We start from the raw sequence: 22,255 nt of genomic DNA, 5'->3' as shown, positions 1-22,255 counted from the left end.
CACAGGCAAGGGATATTTTGCACATTCGAAGCTACGCATTCAGGATAAATTCCCAGGAGTGGGATTGCTGGGTTGAAGAGTAAATTCATTTGTAATTTTGAGAGATAGTATCCTTCATAGGGATTTTGACATTTTGCAATACCACCAGAAATGCAAGCGTCTGTTTTCCCTCAGTCATACTAGTGTCCTGTTTCAGCAAACATTTCAATTATTGTCATTCTGATAGGTAAGAAATTATGGTTTTAGGCTGTAAATTTCTCACTGTAGTTTTGTTTTTATAAGTTAAACTTATAAAAGAGATTGAACATATTTTTTTACCTGTTTTCAAATGTTGGATTCCTTTTCTGGAATATTATATATTCTGATCCCTCCTATATTTTCATTGGGTTCTTCCCTCTTCTAAATCTTTAGGGCTTATTATACACTAAAGGAATTAGTCTCTTATGATATGAGTTGCAATTTTTTTTTCATGGTCTTGCTACTTTTGTTGAGTTTTTGTTGTTAATTTTAGAATATTATGGGAATACAAATGCTTTGGTTGCTTATATTGCCTTTGCACTCTCCAAGTCAGGGCTACAAGCATGCCCAACTGCCAGACATCATGCACCACAACCATTAGGTGTGAATTTCCCCATCCCTTCCTCCCCCTCCCACCTGACTGAGGCCCTATGAATGTTACTTTCATATGTGCACATAAGTGTTGATCAATTAGTACCAATTTGATGGTGAGTACATGTGGTGCCTGTTTTTCCATTCTTGTGCTATTTAATTTATAAGAATGGGCTCCAGCTCCATCCAGGAGGGTATTCATCATTCTTCTTCATGGCTGAGTAGTACTCCATGGTATACATAAACCACACTTTATTAATCCACTCATGTGTGGATGGACACTCAAAAATTTTATGTTATCCTCTTTTTATTTATTGTTGTTTGTTTTCTTGTTTTATTTTGTATTGGGTTTTTTGCTTTGTGTTTTTGCACTTTGTTTTATTTTATTTTGTCTATGCATTTATTTTGGATTTTTAGGTGGTCAAATTTATCAGTCTATTTTCCCCAGAGCCTAAATTTACTCTTTCTAATCAAAATTCAGTACACTAGAATATTTTAAATATTTTTTCTGCATAAATATCATCTCAGAATAAGGAACTTTTGATTAAAGATAATGCCATCTCATCCTAAGAGAAGCATTGCAAATCTCGAATTTATTTAAAGTTAATATCATGTTTCCTCTTAAATGCAAATGTTAACACTATAAATTCTTGGGATTTGACTATTTCAATGTCTAATCCCACATATACAGTATAAGGCTTTTTATGATGATGAATATTTGATGAATTTATACCCTTTTGCATTATGGAGATACACATAGATCTTCCATATCAATTCTAACATAGCTCCCTTAGAAGATTTATATAACTGAGAATTTCTCAAACTGAACTGCAGAAAACCATCAGGGGACATATGCCGAGATGTTTCTCATGTGTTCACAGTAGAGAGGCTAAAAAACATAGGAATGGGTATTCATAGATGTTAGCTCAATCCTTACATCACTTTATATTCAACACACTACTGGTGATAACTTGAGGTAGGCAACAACGTGGAACGTTTCCACCTGTCCCAGGCAGCTGGTGCAGTAGCCCATGCTGATATTTGCGATTCACAACCAAACGGTTTGCTATTCGGCGTCAGATGCCTTGAGTTAAAGTCTGAGCATGTCTTCAACTCTGCATGTCAGGACTGTTCAGGACAACGCTATCATTTATTTAGCTAGTACTGATGCTACTCCCTGGCGGTGGATGCAGAGCCAAGCTCCAAGGCTCCAGCTCTAATTGGGGAAATCACTGATCAGTTCCCACGGCATTCCATTTGGATACGTAGTGCTGTTCTGTCGTGAACGTTCTCTGCCCTGCTCCCACACAATGACAGCCCTGCTCGGGTAACCCCGTCCTATGAGAACTGCTGGTCTGGGCAGTATATCTTTGGACCGATTGGACGGAGTCACATTTTTCCTTGTTAGTCTCAGAGGAGACATTCTGCCGTTTCGGTTTCTTATTTTGCAAGAAGAATGGATGAGGCGAAGAGATGACGAACGCTGACATTAAGACTCCTTACACGAAAAACAAATACTCAGCCTAAAAACATTGCTTCAGTTTTACATTTCAAATTTGCTGGAGAAAACATATCTACCGCAGATGCAGTCCCTGGGTCTCCTCTGTCCCCCTTAAAGCACAGCATTCCTTCTTTGCCCCTAAAAAACTCTTGATTAACCCCTTAAGGCAAATGTTAAAGATCTCTGTTTCGTGAAACTGTCCTACACTCACTTTTTTTCTACCATGAATTCTTTGTGTTAGTTAACAAATATAACTTCAACCTGTGCTTATTATATATGTGTGTGTGTGTATGTGTGTGCGCGTGTGTGTGTGTGTGTGTGTGTGTGTGTAGTTTTTTTTGACTGCCTTAACAGATCTTTTCTCTTATTCATTACTTTATCGGTCAATCAAAACTTTATTTTTTTAGGGACTACATGCATGCCAAGCACTGGCTAGGTCATGTTTAGGTTCTGGGACAACTCGGAGAATAAAACACAGCCCTTGCACGCAAGGTGTTCACAATACGTGGGGATTACACCCACGCAAAGAGACGATAATGCAATCGTACAGCAGTTCAGGGGAGGGGCTGTTAGTTTTTAGAATTCATAGTGTATTACTGGGTTGAAGTGATTTGTTCCAGGGGAATTTGCTCGACTATTCTGAAATCATTGGCAACTGACCAACACATAACATAAGCTGGCTGATAGGGATCCAGCGTGGGTCACACTCCCGGAGACTTTGCTGCTGGGATATTTCATTATGTCACTGGCGGCAGCTTGGGCAGCAGCCTCTACCCTTGATACATGGGGAATCCTCCTAATATGGAGACGTGTGCTTACTTGCCAGACATATTTTTAAAGACGTTATTAGACTTTTATTTCTGCTTCTGCAAGCTTGACATTTCTTTTCCTGAAATGCCTGGGCCACTTGTTCTTGGTTGTGTTTATTTTGTATTTAACAACTGCCTGCCTGCCACTTGTCTTGTTTCACAGGCTTGTATATTTTTCTTGTCCCTTGTACATTGTAATAGAGGGACTGAGGTCTTATGTGCTTGGGACACCTAAGGTATTGAATTCATCATGCTAAATGACTCACACCCCAATTTTAATTATGGTTCTGTCACTTGATCTTAGACCTTTCCCAGGTTTCTAGATTTATTGTCCCCTACTATTTGAAAGTCACATTTTCTATGTTCCTATAATAATAATAAATTGGGGCAAAATTAAATACTTCATATGAACACTGGAGTCCAGGAGACTAGCTCTTGGCAAAAATCTCATCAATGCTTTTATTTCACTTCTCTCTACTGGATACATTTAGGGTAAGTTTTATCCTAATGATGTACCATTAGCTAACCCTCTTGCTCTTTTCCCTGTGGAGCTGTCAATGCCAGCTCACAAAAAATGAATACACCGATAGATGTAAGCCCAAATATTCATACCAGAGCAGGGTGTTGGAGAAGTTAGCACCTACATCTGTTCTCAACCTTCATCTCTCTGCCTTAATTTTTAAAACACCTTTCTTTATATGACTTGCAGACTAGGAAAAAACTATGTTCAGCCAAGTAATACAGGATAGTAGTATATCCAGTACCCCCTTTTATTTTTCAGAGACTTGGCCTTTGGGTTATTTCATCTTTGCATTCCTAGTTAAATATAACACGTTTTGTAGAAAAGTCTATGTGCTACTCTAATATCCCTGGCAATTAGATATAGTGTTTAGCTCAACAAAAACAGAGAACATTTTGTGAGTACTTTTCCATGTCAGGCACTGTTTTAAGCACTGAATAACTATTTAATCATTGACTTATCACAACAACTTATGAAGAAATGGATACTAATATTAAACCATAGCACAAGGGGGGGTTAACTTACTTGCCTTAGATTATACAGCTGACATATGGCAGAGCCCAATTTAGAACGTGGGCAGTCCAATATAGATAAGAGTTTTCTTCTCCCCCAGCCTATCCCACCTCCACCTCTAAAAATTGTACTTGCTCTTGGTAAAATCAATTATATCTTTCCACTCCACCTTCCTTTCCATCATACTTCCTGTCACGTTAGGCTACATTCAAGTGACCCGGGACATTTGGGGATCTGCTTAAGGAAAAGTTGAATTGGAGATACACTTAATTTGCAGTTTGGTGTATGTTTACCTGGTTCACAGTTACTGTTGTATGTCGTCAAGTTACTGATAGCTCTCCTGGTGAAATCCAACATAGTGCTTCTTGATCATCCCGGCCATGGCTTGAGCAGCCCAGATGTGTCTTGCACTGCACAGGAGGTAAACATTGGTGATAGCCACATAGTGTTAACTCTGAAGGTGCACAGAATGCATGAGTTGTGGGGGCCTGGCCACCTCCACCTAGATTTCAAAGGATACCAGGAAGAGTCTTGGGGTATAGGCAGAGAACTGCCATAGGTGCAGGACCACACTGGAGACCCCCAACTAAGGTAAAACTCAATGGAGCTATGGGGATGGGGCCACTGCAGAATCCTCTCTAGGGCAATGCTAAATGGAATGATGAGTGCAAGGCCACCCTCATGACCCCGAACCTGTAGAGCCATGGGCATGTGATTCCAGCCTGGTAGAGCTGCCATATGGTCTTTGCCCAGCAAAGCTGTGGGATCAGGGCCACCTGGAGCCTTGGAAGCCTATCCCCTGCCCCAATATTTCTGGATGGCAGGATATGAAGTCAAAACAAGGCTTAAGATTTAATGTTGTTTACCCTGTTGCGTTTTGGACTTACTTGGGATCAGTGACCCCTTTCTTACTTCCTATTTATCCCTTTAAGAATGGGAATGTCCATCCTGTTCCACCAGTGTGTTTTGGGAGCACATAACTTGCTTGATTTCACAGGCTGATGACTCAAGACCAATTTGCCACAGGATGAATTATACCTGGAATCTCATCCGTGTCTGATTTAGTTTAAATTTATACAAGATCCTAGACTTTAGATTTTTGGGTTGATGCTAGAATTAGTTAAGACTTTTGGAGCTGTTGGGATGAATGCATTTTGCATGTGATAAAGACATGAATTTCAGGGAGTCAGGGACAGGATGCTATGGTATGCATGCTCCTTTTCTGCCTTGTGAAGTTGGAGTGAGACTATGGCTGTCTATGTGGACATGGGCCCTCACCAGACACGGAGTCTATGGGCACCTTGATCTTGGACTTCCCTGCCTCCAGAACTGTGAGCAATACATTTCTGTTGCTTATAAATTACCTCATCTATGGTAATTTGTTACAGTAGCCAGAACAGACTAAGATGTCTGCTCTCATAGAAAATGTTATAGAGATTTTTTAAAAAAGAAAATATTATAGAAAATAACAGGAAGTAGCAATCACATATATGCAGTAAAAAAATAGGAAAAATAGTATTATGAAAGTGTTTCAAGCAGTTAATAGAACACTACTTGATTTCAGAAAACTGCCCTTTATTAGATATATAGTATGCAAATATTTTCTCCCATTCTGTAGGTTGTCTATTTGCTTTATTGATTGTTTCCTTGGCTGTGCAGAAGCTTTTTAGTTTAATCAGGCCCCAAAACAACAGATGCTGATGTGGATTCAGAGAGAAAGGAACACTTATACACTGTTGGTGAGACTGCAAATTAGTACAACCTCTATGGAAAGTAGTAGGGAGATACCTCAAAGAACTAAAAGTAGACCTACCATTTGATCCAGCAATCCCACTACTGGGTATTTATCCAAAGGACAAAAGGACATTTTATAAAAAAGGCATCTGCACTCGAATGTTTATAGCAGCACAATGCACAATTACAAAGATGTGGAAACAACTCAAGTGCCCATGAATAATGAATGGATCAATAAAATGTGGATATGCATACCATGGAGTATTATTCTACCACAAAAAATAATGGTGAACTAATATCTTTTGTAGCAACCTGGATGGAAGTGAAAACCATCCTTTTAAGTGAAGTATCACAAAATGGAAGAACAGTAATCACAAGTACTCACTACTAAACTGACATAGATCAACACTCATGTACACATATGGTAGTACAATAAAATTCAATGGAAATCAAGCAGGTGGAAGAGGGGAGGAGAGGCTGGGTAAATTCACACCTAATGGGTACAATGCACACTATATGGATGATGGACAAACTTATAACTTTGACTCAAACTGTACAAACGCAATTCATGTAACCAAAACCTTCGTACCCCTATTATATTCTTAAATAAAAAACAAAAATAAATGTCCTGCCCTGATGCAGTTTCATATCTGGGGTTCCTAAATATGTCTCCCAGGTAACCACAATCCAATCTGTAAACCACAGCCACCACCAGCTCTCTTCCTTGCTCCTAACCGTAGAAGCATTCAGTGATGCAGACTTCGAACACTTAGTAACGATGGAGGCAGTGCTATGGGTTGTAGCAATTATTTTCACTGTGCTTTTCTGACAGTTCTTAATTCTGAAGTGAATTAATTAATTTGTAAGCAGAAAAAAAGTTATTAAAAAGCAACCATATTTTCTTCAGTTCTGATCTTATCCTAATTTGCTGGAGGCAAGAGATGTTTTGGCCCTGAACCTTATAGTTGTGGCCAAAGGAAATCATACATAGATAGATGAGATAAAATAAATAGATAATAAGTAGAGCTATTTATAATAATATAAATAAATCTATATCATAGACTTATCATCTAATTATATATGACACATATCTCTCATATATATATATATATATGTATATATATATATCTTCCTTTTTCCCCTGACAATAGTTTTGCCCACTTCAGTCCATGCTTCAGACCATATCCAGCCAGAAAGAACTTTTGAAAATGTAAATTTGATCATATCATTTCCCTGTTTAAAATCCTCCATTACCGTTGGACTGCAGTGCACATTTCCTCCCCCAGTTTGCATTCTTGGGTAGAATCTGCTCCCTGCTTACCACTTCCCTCCTACTACTTCCCAGCACCCTGCTGCCCCACGTAATCCAATATGCATGTAGAATGGCCATCCTTTGGAAATAATCCATGCTTCAAAAATTCATGTACTCCTTCATCTCTGGATGTGCTTCACATGGGCCATACTACATTGAACAATTTTTCTTTGTTGCTAATGTTTTCAAATGGAGACATTTTATGTTTAAAAATATTCTGAAATGGGCAACGGAATGAACGGAAACTTTTCTAAAGAAGACAGAATAATGGCCAGCAAACATATAAAAAAAAATGCTCAACATCACTAATTCATTAGAGAAATGCAAATCAGAACCACAATGAGATATCATCTAATCCCAGTGAGATTGGCCTGTATCAAGGAATCCCAAAACAACAAATGCTGGCAAGGATGTGGAGAGACAGGAAAACTCTTACACTGCTGGTGGGACTGCAAATTAGTGCAACCTTTGTGGAAAAGAATTTGGAGACATCTCAAAGACGTCTCCAAAAATAGAAATACCATTCGACCCAGCAATAGCATTATTAGGCATCTACCTAAAAGAGCATAAGACATTCTATTATAAAGATATCTGCACCCAAATGTTTATGGCACCACAATTCACTATTGCAAGGACATGGAAACAACCCAAGTGTCCATAAATTCATGAGTCGATTATTAAAATTTGGTATATGTTTACAATGGAATACTACTCAATTCTAAGAAATGACAGCGAGCTAGCACCGTTTATATTATCCTGGATTGAGTTTAAGCCCATTATCCAAACTGAGGTGACACAAGATCAGAATAATGGGCTCTACATATACTCACCATCAAATTGGTACTGACTGATTAACACTATGGTGCTCAAAGGTGGTGGTGCTCACCAGGAATTCTGGCATTGAGGGGATAGTCCCACATCTGAGGGATGTGGTGAACATCGTGGAGGGGAAGGGCATACCTCTAACCCTTGCTAGGGAGAGGCAAAGATGTAAAATGTAACCAAAATGTTGAAAAAAAAGAAACATTTATTGGGTGTCGTGCAGGTGGAAGAGGGAAGGAGGGGATGGGTATATACATACATAGTGAGTGTGATGCACACTGCCTGGGGGATGGACATGCTTGAAGCTCTGACTCGAGGGGGGAAGGGAGGCAAGGGCAATGTATGTAACCTTAACATTTGTACCCCCATAATATACTGAAATAAAAAAAATATTCTGGGAGAATGGGACCCTGGTCATTGAGAAGGCTAATTGGGACAAGTCAACCAGTCCTACACAACTTTTTGGGAAAGGCCATTGTCTACTCCCATAAAGAAGGAGAGAGGAAAATAACTCTTCATATGTTGTAATCTAAATCTGCCTTTCTGCATTCATTTTTCAACCTATTGACTTCTCATGATAAAAATAGCACCATAGATTCTCTCCTTCCATGGGGAAAAACCCAAGTGAAAAGCTCTCAGTGTGTACAGCTCTGTCTCTTTCTGATGTCACCATGATTTGCATGCCAAAGGGAAGCCTGCAGGCAGAGTGGCCCTCTCTGGGGATGGGTACAGCCCAGAACTGGAGACTGACAGGTGTTGGTCGGGACACAGAGAAAAGCTGGCTTGGCAAGTACCTCTGGCACTGTCAGCGGGCTCTGCAAAACGGGTAGGACACCCAGGGCAGAAAAGGAGCCTGAGGTCAGGGAGGTTGCCAGTAGTAAAGTAAAAGTAAAAGCAGAGCTAAGTTTCTGCTTTAGGAAAATTAACTTGTTGAGGGGATGATAGTCAGAATAATTAAATGCTTCTGTTTTGTGCCTTACATTCCAACGGACATAGGGTATTGTAATTTTAAAATCATTTTCCTCTCTCAGATGAAGATATGCTTGAGAGCTAAGTGACAGTTTTCAAATGGACACATAGGCTTCTAAAGGCAGCATTAGGAGACTCTTTGCAGCTGCCATTTGTGAAAAAGATCTTTCTCAAAATTATAGGTAACTAAATTGATACAGAGGCACCTGACCTCAGAAGAGAATGCAAGTGACAGTTTCCATTGTCAGTCTTCCTCATGGGCACAATGACATCTTCCTTTTCACTTTGGCTTGGTTGAGCATACTGACCAACATATTTGTTACTGATGAGTGAAGCGAAGTCCTGCCAAAATTCAGAGCAAACAAATGAGAACAGTGACAGAACCACGGCCAGATATTTTAGTGATCTTTGGTAATGGGTAACAGGATTTGTGTGAATTCCATGAGTATTCCAAATATGGGTCCTCGTGCAAGCAGTGCTAAGTTGGCACTACAGCTGAGGGGTGCTGCAGCCAAGGTACAGAATAAATTTTGGGTCCGCTGCTGAAACCGATGTTGGCAGGCCTGTCTGCTAAGGCACTAGTGTACATGACTCCTCCTGGGCCCCTTGGCAGATGGTTTGGTAGCAGGTTGAAGATCAAATGGGGCTGGAGCAAAGCCCTTAGGGGAACAGGGCTATTTCTGGGACTGAATTGGGGAGTGTATTCAGCAGATCCGCCCCTGGATTCCGTCCACATTCTCAAAATGATGCTCTTAGATTTGAGGCTCCACTGGAGTTTCACAACCTCCTAACTTAATCTCAAGGCTCCCACACAGGGACTTTTGCCCATGGATGGGTGCAGAATTCTTGTTGTTCTGGGCAAAACAAGTGGGTGACCTCCTATTCGGCCATCTTACTGACTTCTTGAGGTCTTAATGAGTTCTAAACGTCATGTATTTTATTTTTCAGTTTTAGACTATCCATTGAATTATTTTTTCTAAGATTCAATTCTTTATTGAAAATCTCCAATGTTTTATATCTTTTGTACATCGTTTTTTGTGTTTGAATTTATTAAGCATAGTTATTTTAAATTTATTGTCAGTTGATACAGTAGTTACATCAAGTGTGCATGTGCTCTCATAGGTTTTTCCTCCTATTATGTGTTGTTCGTACAGTCTTATTTCTTGATGTAGCAGATTTATTGCAGTCATGACCCTGAGTTTTACCCTTTCTTCTGTCCTTACACTTTGCCTTTTAATTTCCTAGCACCCTCCCCCTCTGTCAAGGTGTTCTGTTCCACCACTTGAGTCCAGGATTGGCCATGTGACTTGCTTTGACCACGTGAGCAAAATAGCACAAGCAGAAGCTTGACAAAGTGCTTGCATATTCCTTCTTGCCCTTTTGCTCCTCTGCCTGAGTCATGAAACTGTGGACATGTGAGCTTGCAGGAGGGTGAGGCACTAGAAGCAGAGCCAAGTCAAGTTTATTCCAGCCAGATCAGACAACTCCTGGTCAATCGCCAGTTGGGGGAAATTACAAAAACTGCCCATTTGAGGTCAGTCTAATTCATTGACTCTAGGACTTGTGATCTAAATAAATGTGGTATGGGCCAATTGAATATATTATTTTTTTAATGTAGCACTATTGTGGCAATGGAGGACTGATACCTTTAATACACCCATCACATTTTAGTTGTGTTCTAGACATTGTGTATATATATTTTTAAAAAGCTTAAGAATCTCCAGTTGATGCTTCCACTTGAGAGAATTAACACTCAGAGATTGGGGGGCTCATTAGCTTAATTCATTTATGAGCATAGCTGGATCAAGGCTGGTTTGACATTTTAGTAGAAATTCATCTATCTCTGGTTAGTCCCTGTCCCTGAGAGCACAGCTTTCAAGGGCTTTTATTTGAAATCTCAGTGTCTTTGGTTCTTCTGTGCCCAGAAACTGCAGGACTTTCTACTTTGCTTTTCAAAGGTTTTTTACTTAGGTCTGTAGCCCCCCTCCCCAAATTGCTTCAGAATATAGCAACTGTCTTAAAGGGGAGACCTGCTGTGAATGTAAAGCCCCTCAAATCTCTAATTTTGTCATTCTAGCCCTCTACAGCTACCAAAGGCTCTATTGGTTTTTATCTCCCCCAACAGCTCAAGTCAGAGCCTCTAGTTGTGTTCATATCAGCAAAGCTCCCAGGAGAAAGAAACAATGGGAGATTTCTTCTTTTTTTAAGTTTTATTTTATTTTTAATTGAAAAAACACTCCCCACATTCCACTGCAGCACTGTGGGATCTGTGCCTCAAGTGGGACCACGGGTGGCTCAGGCCACCCCTCTCGAGTTCCCAGGTGGCCCCCTCCTGCTGCTATCTCCACCAGGGTGCAGAGTACCTGAGCTGTGGGAGTAAGGCTGCCTCCACCTGCCTTTTGAAGGATACCTGGAGGACCTCAAGGCCCAGGCAGAGAACTGAATCAGGGGTGGGGCACTGCAGAGAGCCCTCACTTAGGCAAGGCCTGGTTGAGCCATGGGTACAGAGCTACTGCCTTGACCAGTAGAGTCACTGGCATGCAACCGCAGTCTAGGAGAGCTGCCACATGGGCTGTGCCCAGGAACACATCAGGGCAAGACCACCCAGAGCCTTGGGGGTGCAAACCCTGCCCCATTTCTTCCTTAATGTAAGACATAGAGTCAAAGAAGTTTATTCTCAAGCCTTAATATTTAATGTTGCTTGCCCTGTTGGATTTGGACTTACTTGGGACCAATTACCCTTTTCTTCCTACCCATTATCCCTTTTGGAATGGGAATATCCATTCTATGCCTGTTTTGCCATTGTGTTTTAGAGGCACACGACTTTGATTTCACAGGCTTACAACTCGAGACCAATTTTCCTCATACCTTGAGTCTCGCTCATATCTCATTTGGATGATATTTAGACAAGACTCTGGACTTTAGATTTTGAGCTGAAGCTAGAATTAGTTAAGACTTTTGGAGCTACTCTGATGGAATGAATGTACTTTGCAAGTTGAGAAGGAGGACATGGATTTTGAGGGGCCAGAGGCAGAATGCTATGGTCTGAGCATTTGTGTCCTTCCAAAATTCTATGTTGAAACTTAATTTCCAATATGGTGATATTAAGAATTGGGGCCTTTGGGAAGCGATAAAGTCATGAGGGCTCCTCCTAGGAGCCCCATGAGGGCTCCCAATCAGGGATCCTAATCTTTTATATGGATCAAAGAGACCTGAGGGAGTCTGTTCACCCCTCTGCCACATCAGAACACATAGACGCCACCATCTATGAGGAACTGGGCCCTCACCAGACACTGAATCTGCTGGTGCCTTGATCTTGGATTTCCCAGACTCCAGAACTACAAGCAAAAAAGTTTCTGTTATTTATAAATTAACCAGTCTAAGGTATGTCATTACGACTACCCAAACCAACTAAGACACTCATATATTTAGCTAATAAGAAAATAACAGTGTGTGGGAAAACAACTTATAAAGGGAGAATTGAAAGAGAAAATGCTTGTTTAATTCTTTTTTATAGATATGTTGGGTATGAGAGATAAAGGCTCTTGCTGTCCATTGTTCAAGTTTGATTTCCTTTTCAAATGTCCTGGAAACTGTAAAGCATTTACTATTGATGGAAATTAAAGAAGCAAGACATTAAATTTTTGATTTTGAAACAAAATCTCACAGAGTTTGAATAATATTATTATCTGGGTTTCCTCCTTGCATCTTAGGTCACATCCTGTATGTCGTTATCAGCAAACACTGGAGCTATGTCATGTTTTTTTTTATTGTTATTTTTTTTCAGCCTTCCATTCCACCCCTGCAACTGACCCCTAGCTTAGATAACATCAGCCTGATCTCACAAGCTTTGGGGGCTAAACAACTATACTATATAATCTTTACTTTTAAATGCTGGTATTTTTTTCACAAAGGAACAAAAAAATTCAATTTCATCCTTAAGACATTAGCTGAAAACCTGGACCAATGAAATATGATAAATATTCAGAATCTTAAAGGAAAAACTCTGCTTCAAGTCCTTTGAAGGTTTAGTAAGGCTGTATTGACAGGAAGCCAATTGGCATAGCACAAAGGGTTTAGAATTAGAAAATCCATCTCTGCTCTGGAATCTGTAGTCCTAGACACATTTTATAACCTCTTAAAACCTGAGTTTCTTCAACTGGAAAGTGGAAGTTATGAAGTTGTGATGAAAAAAATTAAGTAAATAATGCAAAGACAAATATGCTATGTAAAGGCTTATCTAGGTTATCTGGGGTGAAAATAAATTAAAATATGTAGAAAACCTCAGTTAGAACAGTTCCACAGTACAAAAGCACTAGTTCAGTTAATGATTGTCTTTTATCTGCATCAACAGAAAACCAGGAGCTTGACTAGATCACGGGTGGGGTTGGAGCAGGGATTGTAGCCATCACTGGGAGTAGGTGGAAAAAGTTCTCAATGTAGTTGTCTACTACGCAGGCTAACCATGAAGTATTTTAGATGAGCTTAAATAACAAAAGAATGTAGAGTACCTGATGCAAAGTGGCAAAGGCAACCCAGTGGCCTACAGGGGCACAGATGCCCATGCTACTCTATGAGACACACATGAGCTGCATAGGTTCACCAAATGCTGATATTTAGAATCAATAAGAACATAAACATCCCTGAAGAATTGTGGAATTTGACATACTCATATTTTAAAATACAATTTTCCTTTTTGACTGGGAAACATGCATAAGTTAGGTCGAAAACCTTCAGGCAGTGGCGAGTGCTTTGAAACATTAGAGGCTGCATTTTTACAAATGAGCCATCTATCAACGTGATTTCGAGTGTAGACATAGTTTAGATACATGAGTATACTTATTTCATTGCGCATGTAGTACCCAGTCCAGCAAATACTTATTTTCTAGGACCTGGAGAGTTAAAATGAAAAAGTCCTTGACCATGTTTAGTAGCTGGTTCTTAATCATGTCTAGAATGATGTAGACCTTTTTGAGCCTGGCAATGTGATTCCAAAGCCCATAGGATTTCCCTAATGTTTTTCCCTTCGGTATTTCTACATACCAACAATTTTCTTTAATTTAAGAAATGGTCATTTGTGGGTGTTATAATGAAATAACTTAATTAATGCATTTATATATTAGAATAAAGAAAATGAAACCAAGAAAGGAAAAGAGCCCATATCTTAGGGCACTGAATTAGAGCAGAAATGGCCCTGAAAACTCAAAACCCCATCATGTTTGACCAAAGTCATTTCTCCGTGCTTGGAACCAGGAGCAAGGAGTGTCCTGACTTGATGCCTGCACAGCAAGCAGAATGTTCATATTCCCTTAAGGGAGGTTTGTTTATTCAGTTTCTCATTTACAAACAAAATGCTGTCAGATGTTTTTGAAAACTCACCACTAGGCTGGGTTATGGCTCACGCCTGTAATCCTAGCACTCTGGGAGGACAAGGTGGGAGGATTGCTTTGAGGTAAGGAGTTCGAGACCAGCAAGAGTGAGATCCCGTCTCTACTAAAAATAGAAAACAATAAAATTAGCCAGTCAACTAAAAATAGAAACAAAAAATTAGCTGGGTGTGGTGGTTCGCACCTGTAGTCCCAGCTACTCTGGAGGCTGAGGCAGGAGGATCGCTTGAGCCCAGGAGTTTGAGGTTGCTGTGAGCTAGGCTGATGCCACGGCACTCACTGTAGCCCAGGCAACAAAGAGAGACTCTGTCTCAAAAAAAAAAAAAAAACCACAAAACAAACAAACAAAAAAAACAAATAGAAAAGAAAACTCACCACTAAATTGGTACTAATTGATCAACACTTATGTGTACATATGGAAGTCACATTCACCAGGTGTCGGGCAGGTGGGAAGGGGGAGGAAGTGATGGGTAATGGATATGGTGCCCCCTGTCTGTGGGATGGGCATACTTGGAGCTCTGACTGGGAGGTGCAAAGGCAATGCATGTATCCAAAGTGTTTCTACACTGGTGATATTCTGAAATTTTTAAAAAGAAACAATTATCTTAAAAAACCCCAAAACTCTTTGTTTTCACAGGGAAAGAATAAAATTTTAAATTGCTTTGAAATCAGGTACATATTGATTAATAGATTTGCACAGATACCATCTTTTCAAATGTCTTTCTGCACATTCCTATCTCGCAGACATAGTTCAAAATCAAAACCAATTTACATTCTTCCTATTCTTTCATTATAAAATTAAAGTATGCTCATTGCTTACATTCTCTGTTAAATTATAAAATGGGAGATGTACTACTTTCTCTTTGAGTATATGAAAAGGTAAAACTCTGAATATCTGGGTGTTATTTGCTACTCTTTGTTTAGTGGCATGCTTAACTATTATTGACCATCATTGAGTCTGTCATTTCTTTCTTTTCTTTTTTTTTTAAATTTTTTGCTAAGTTGGGAGAGATTTGGACTTTTCTTAGCACCGAAATGGCATTCTCACACCTAAAAACACTACAGTGATTTAAAGTAAGAGAAATTTTAGTCTCACTTTAGATTTTTAAAAATTGGTTTCTGATAATACTCGGTGTTGAGAAAAGCTTTTCTTTATGAACTTTTATGCATACACATTCAAATAAAATAAAATAAAATTTTCAATTTTTGCATTTGATTTTTCCTGTGGGATTTGAGATGACTTTTAATTTTTTCTTTCTAATTTTCTGGGTTATTTTTTTCTTCCTTAATATTAGGTAGTAGGCGTGCATTCTTTTAAGTTGGGGAAAGAGCCTGCGTCTACACTGGCTGGGCGAGTCCATTGCTACGGCTTGTTCTTTTTTTCCTCAGACCTGTGCGGCCTCCGGTGAAGCTTCCACTCGGAGCCTGTTCTCTTTTCATTCTTGCAGAAATAGCTTTATAATAAAATCCTCTGGGGTGTTTTCCTGGAGAAGGAGAAAAGAACACATTCTTAGTAGTCAACTGTGGAAAACATTGCACCAGCCGACTTTAAAAATACTGAATTGTGTGGAAAGAAACCCCAGACTAACAAGCGGCGGTTTCGTGAGGTTAAACACCTCATCTGAAATGTCATGGGTGTGGTGGAAACATGTGACTGACTCTTTTCTCGAATATCTCGTCAGATCCTTATCTTACTATTACTAATGAATACCCCTAAGTCTCATAAGTTATTGTTATTATTATTTTTGTTTAGCTTTGAGATTGGATGCTGTATTTGGTCACTTCTACAAGCAGCTTTAAGTCTGAAGGTTCTGGCTCACGTGACAAGCACAATCTGGTATTCTACGTCCAAAGTAATTATTGTTTCTCTGTAAATCGGTATTGAACTAATTTCTCCAGAATATGAATTTGCAATTATTTGTAGCAGCTGCATTTAAGATGTTTCTGGTCAGAGGAAGACACAGAGGAGCTAATGTTTATGAAACTCTCTAAATGCCAATGATTATTTTATATAGTTTTTACAGTAGCATGTGACACCATTGTTATGTCCATTTTACAGATGAGAAGGCCTTGAGAAAAACTGACATGACTGAGGTCATGTAGTGTTTGAATGGTAAGAAAGGAATCAGAGTCTCACTGTGCCCCCAACATTTGGGAGGCAATACTAGCAACTTTATTGGGCCTGTTGGGATTGTCAGAGTTAAGAGGGGTTAGACTGAGTTATTTGCCAAACTCTTTAATACTATGTCAGGTCGCAAGTGCTGCAAACTCAGCTTTGCATAATCTAATATAAGCATTAGCGGAATTCAGGAAACTCAGAGACTGCTAGAGAAGTGCTCCTGCCAAACCATCATTCCATTCATGGGCCTTTCCAAATTGGAACTATTAAAATTGCAAAGAAATTTTATTACTGGGTTGTTTCAATCAAAATGCCTGAATATCAAAGCCCTGAGATATACTTTCTTTCCAGAATGTATGCCCCAGCATGGTGGATCTGCGTCTTCTACATAGTAAGCACTCAGTAAATGTTGATGGTTTAAATCAGGTGTCCTTAAACTACAGCCCTCGGGCCACATGCGGGTGTCTTTGCCCATTTGTTTTTTTACTTCAAAATAACATGTGTGCAGTGTGCATAGGAATTTGTTCATAATATTTTCTAAACTATAGTCCAGCTCTCCAACGGTCTGAGGGACAGTGAACTGGCCCCCTGTTTAAAAAGTTTGAGGACCCCTGGTTTAAATGAATGAGCTTAATTTTCCTAAATTAGAAGAGAAGAAAATTAATACAGTACCCAGTCAATCTATGGTAAATCTAACTGCAAAAGTCAAGAACCTTGCTGAATATTATACAAAAAGCCATTGTCAGACACGAGTATGAACTTCTGACTTTTGGTTCCCTGGCTATAAACCACTAATCCCAGAGTTCTTCCCTTCCTATTATTTCACAAAATAACTCATATGTAATAAACGGTCAATGTGGACAGCAACATGAATTAAGGAAAATGTCAGTTGTAAGCCTCACATGGTTTTCTTTGGAGAAAGGCAGATTCATATGCAAGATCATTCTGGGTCAGATCTCACTAACACTCTGGCCATTCATGCGTGTGTCATTGTCCCACAACCTGTACGTTTTCATTGCTGCACTGAGGGCATAATGAACAGGCTTCTGTTTCACTGGTAAGTTCCCAGGAGAAAAGTGCATATTGTTCATAATGCAATGTTTGTTTCAGTAAATTTTTTTTTAAAATCTTTCTTTTTTCTTGCATGCGATGGTTTTCTTGCATGCCTGTGAGTTACGAACGAGAATGTTTTATATGTCAAGTCATCATGTAAATTCTGCAGTCACTTCTTGGATGAAAACCAAGATTAAGTGCTATGAAAATAAATATTTAAGTTTATTCATGAATTATGTAGTATAATCTCTTTAGGATACAGAGAAAGGTTAAAATTATATTTTAACGCACGGCTAAAGACACATGAAACAAGTTATAACAGCTATAGATCAATAATTCTTTCTGATTTTCAAAATTTTCTTTCAAACTTTTACAAGTTAATATTGAATTTACTATACATTGGTTCAATTTATATTCATTCTTTAATTGAGAAATTAAACTTTTAATATACCACAATATTCAGCACTGCCAATATCTGATTTTTTTTTTAATTTATCATATTCTCCTGTGAGGCTTACCTTTTAACAATTCACTTAGAAATCAATTTATTTGGTCGGTACAAAAGTAATTGCAGTTTTAGCATTGTTGACATTTGCCATTTGATATTGGAATACATTCTTAAATAAATGTAGTTGTGTCATCATTTTAATGTGTATTTCTGCCTTTATGTTTTTTTGCTAATGACTTATTACTTCATTTTATATTTATTTTAGACTTTGGAAATGATGTTGGATAAAAAGTAAATTTGAGTGACTTTCTTATTCGATTTCAAAATGGGTCACAAAGCAGCACTTACAACAACAACAGCACATTTGTCCCAGGAACTGCTGACAAATGTACAGTGCAGTTGTGGTTCAAGAAGTTTTGCAAAGGAGACAAGAGCCCTGAAGATGAAGATCGCAGTGGCCGGCCATCGGAATTTGACAATGACCAATTGAGAGCCATCATTGAAGCTGATCCTCTTACAACTACACAAGAAGTTGCTAAAGAACTCAACATCAACCATTCTCTGGTTGTTGGGCATTTGAAGCAAATTGAAAAGGTGAAAAAGCTCGATAAGTGGGTGTCTCATGAGCTGACCAAAAAAAAAAAAAAAAAAACACAAACTGTCGTTTTGAAGCATCGTCTTCTCTTATTATATACAACAACAATAAACTATTCCTCGATTAGATTGTGACATGTGACGAAAAGTGGATTTGATAGGATAACCAGCCATGAGCAGCACAATGGGTGGAACAAGAAGCTCCAAAGCACTTCCCAAAGCCAAACTTGCACCATAAAAAGGTCATGGTCACTGTTTGGTGGTCTACTGCCGATCTGATCCACTACAGCTTTCTGAATCCCAGAGAAACCATTCCATCTGAGAAGTACACTCAGCAAATCGATGAGATACACCGAAAACTGCAATACCTGCAACTGGCATTGATCGCCAGAAAGGGCTCAATTCTTCTCCAGACATTGCCCCACCACAGGTTGCACATCCAACGCTTCAAAAGTTGAATGAATTGGGCTACTAAGTTTTGCCTCATCTGCCACATTCACCTGACCTATCGCCAACCGACTACCACTTCTTCAAACATCTCGACAACTTTTTGCAAGGAAAATGCTTCCACAGCCAGCAGGATGCAGGAAATGCTTTAGATATGATAACAAAAGCAAAGGCAACAAAAGAAAAGATAAATAAATTTAAACCATCAAAATGTTTAAAAATTTGTGCTTCAAAAGCTACCATCAAGAAAATAAAAACACAACCCACAGAATGGGAGATAATATTTTCAAAACATATATATGAGTCTTGTATGTAGAATATATAAAGAACTCTTACAAATTAATAACAAAAAGTCAAATGACCCAAATTAATAACCCGATTTAATAATGGTCAAAGAATCTTCATGTACATTTCTTCTAGATACACAATAGCCATTATGCACATGAAAACATGGTTGATATGGTTAGCCGTTAGAAAAATGCAAATCAAAATTGAAATGAGCTACTATTTCATACCTACTAGGATAGCTATAATAAAATCAAAGAATCTTAAGTGTTTGTGAGGAGTCAGAGAAACCAGAACCCTCATTAACTGCTAGTGGAAGTGTAAATAGTCTGACAGTCCCTCAAAAGGTTCAAAGTAGAGCTACCATATCACCCAGCACTTCCATTCCTGGATGTGTACCCAAGAGAGATGAAAATACATGTCCACACACAAACTTGTACAAGAATGTGTGCAATGGCATTATTCATAATAGCCAAAAAGTGAAAGCGGTTCAAATTTCTATCAGCTGACAAATGGATAAATATTCATACAACAGAATATTATTCAACAATAACAATCAATGAAGCACTAATACTTGCTATAATGTGAATGAACTTTTAAAATATTATGCTAAGTGAAAGAAATCAGTTGCATAAGACTACATATGATATTATTCCATTTATATAAAATGTTCAGAATAGAAATATTTATGGACACAGAAAGTAGTACAGTGGTTGCCTGGTGCTAGGAAGGTTGGGGAGAATTGTCTAGGGACTGCTACTGTGCATGGTATTCCTTTTTGGAGTGGTGAAAATGTTCTAAAATTGATTGTGGTGATGGTCGCATAAACTTGTGAATATGTTTAAAAATTGACTTGCATATTTTAAATGGATGAATTGTATGCTGTGTGAATGATATATCAATAAGGCCATTATGTTACAAAAAAAAGATTCAGGAAGTAAATTGATGAGTCTTTTTTTTTTAATTTCAGAATATTACCAGGGTACAAACGTTTGGGTTACATGTATTGCTTTTGTACAGGTTGAGTCAATGTTATAAGTGTGTTCATCACCCAGATAGTGTGTATTGTTAGGTATACTCACTATTGAGATGAGTACACCTGGTTAGATGTGAAATAAGAATACAGGAAGGGAAGAAAACAAAGTGTTTTGATTAGTCAGAGGGTTTACTGGGGACACTAGGAATACAGGAAAACAAGAAGGCTCACAGAAGACGATGAGCTCAGCTTTGCCATAGCAAATCTGAAGAGTTAGAGATGAATGAATAAACTTGGGAAACAGGACTGTACAATAGGTATCTAAAGTCATGGATGTGGGTGAGAAAGAGCCTGTGGTAGAGGCAGCCCTTGGAGCTCAATGTGTAGGGGCACGTTTGAGAAGAAGAACCAGCAAAAGAGAAAGACAATTTCTCAAAATGGAACATTTTTATGAGAGAATCCATGTAACACTTGTCTATAAAAAGTAGGACATCAAGGAATTTTTGTGCCATTAATATGCTTGGATAACCCAGGACTAACAATGGAAATGGGAGCCTTGTAATAGGAAATTATACCTTTTTTCCCCCTTTCTTCAAGTGAGGTCAATGTTTAATAACTATTGTTTTGGAATAAAAAATAGTTTTAACAAGTAAAATCAATATAATTTCAAAATCTAATTTTCTTAATGTGTAAAATTGATCCTTGCACAAATTTGTCATTATATATAAGTATATATCTATACCTATCTATTTATCTATCCATGCTGCTAAATTACATATTCTGTCACTATGCCATAAGCTCTTTGATTTAAAGGTATTTTATGTTTTCTCCCCAAAGCCTTAGCATTCTTAATTTTTAAATGCTATTAAAGCCATGATTGCCCACAAATGGGTTAATTTTCCAAAAGAGGTCAGTTGTAAGGTCTTCCATTACTGGATAATTTAGATTGTTTCTATTATTACAGCTTATTGTTCAGAGTAACTTCATTAATGTTTATAATATGCTGCTTGGAATGCCCTGTTTTTTAAGATGAACTCACTGGAACTATTGACTTGGCAGCCAGTTGTTTTTTAAAAGCCATGCACCAATGAGATAAGAATAATCAACTTAAATATTTACTTGAAACCTTTCCAAAATAATTATTTACAAGTCTCAAAGCAGAATAACAAAATTTGAAGAGCAATTGCAGATATACTTTGCTCTCACATGCTTATTGGAGACAAAGAACAGAAAATAATGATATATTATTGATCTTGACCACTGTAAGAGTATTGTTTAGAATGTTTTTGAATATATTTCTATTAGCTTATTTTCCAAAGGAAGTTTTATTTTTATTTCTAGATATTTTCTGATCTGCTTGAAGTGCCCAATGGTAGTAGCAGCTGCTTTTCAACAATTAGAATGAGGCATGCTGGATGATGATCCCTGCTGGGTATTTGCTAGTGATCATATGTTAAAAATATTATCAGGAATTTACCTGTAATAGTGCCTAAAAATAGGGGCTTATTAGTTAGAAGTTGTGATTCAAGTTGTGATATCCCTTTCCATTTTGGCTAAAGAATGTCCAGTGGAATGATGTTTATGTGTCATTATCATGCAGCTTTTGTATTAGTTTTCGTTGTTTCAAAATTCTGATCTGGAATATTGCTTGGAAAGTTCACATTATCCTCTTTTCCAGCAGTAAGGAAAGTGATGGAAGCATCAAAGACACACAATGGGGGGGGGGAGGGATCATGAAGAGTGACTGTTAAATGAAATTATGGGCAAGAGATGGAACAGTATCTATTCTCTAACTAGATACAGTAATGGCATCTTTTCACAGCCCCTCAACCTCTTATCTCTAGGAGAAACTTCATCAAGATCTAGCAAGTACAAGTTTCATGGGAGAAGTGAAACAAATACCAATAGTCCTTGTCATCCTGCTTACAGCAGAGAGCACTCGAGGGTGTTCGACCAGAAGGGGTGCACCTGGGGTACCCTCAGAGTGTTAGAGGCTCCTTTGACCTTGGAGAGCTAGACTGGATAAGAGCAGATTTCAGGGAAAGAAATAAAGAACAGGTAGCTTTGACGTGATCATTGGTGCCGTGAGGGAAGGACCAAAGGGGCGGTTGATGCTTTCCTTGTGCCAAAATCAGTAGGACAAGAAGCAGGCAGGTT

General features: G+C 38.5%; 1 long non-coding RNA gene across 4 annotated transcripts in view; it reads right to left on the bottom strand.

The window, feature by feature from the left end:
• Positions 1-15,148: 15,148 nt before the first annotated feature.
• Positions 15,149-22,255, bottom strand: part of LOC105871983 (uncharacterized) — a 37,218-nt gene continuing 30,111 nt past the window's right edge. For all 4 annotated transcript variants that reach the window (XR_012914856.1, XR_012914857.1, XR_012914858.1 and 1 more), the window contains one exon: positions 15,149-15,660. This is a non-coding gene — a long non-coding RNA (uncharacterized LOC105871983). The remainder of the gene's footprint in view (positions 15,661-22,255) is intronic.

The sequence above is a fragment of the Microcebus murinus genome, chromosome 25 (assembly GCF_040939455.1).
Source record: "Microcebus murinus isolate Inina chromosome 25, M.murinus_Inina_mat1.0, whole genome shotgun sequence".
NCBI classification, from domain to species: Eukaryota; Metazoa; Chordata; class Mammalia; order Primates; family Cheirogaleidae; genus Microcebus; species Microcebus murinus.
The sequence above is the reverse complement of the archived record's forward strand: the minus strand, read 5'-3'. Positions and strand labels throughout refer to the sequence as shown.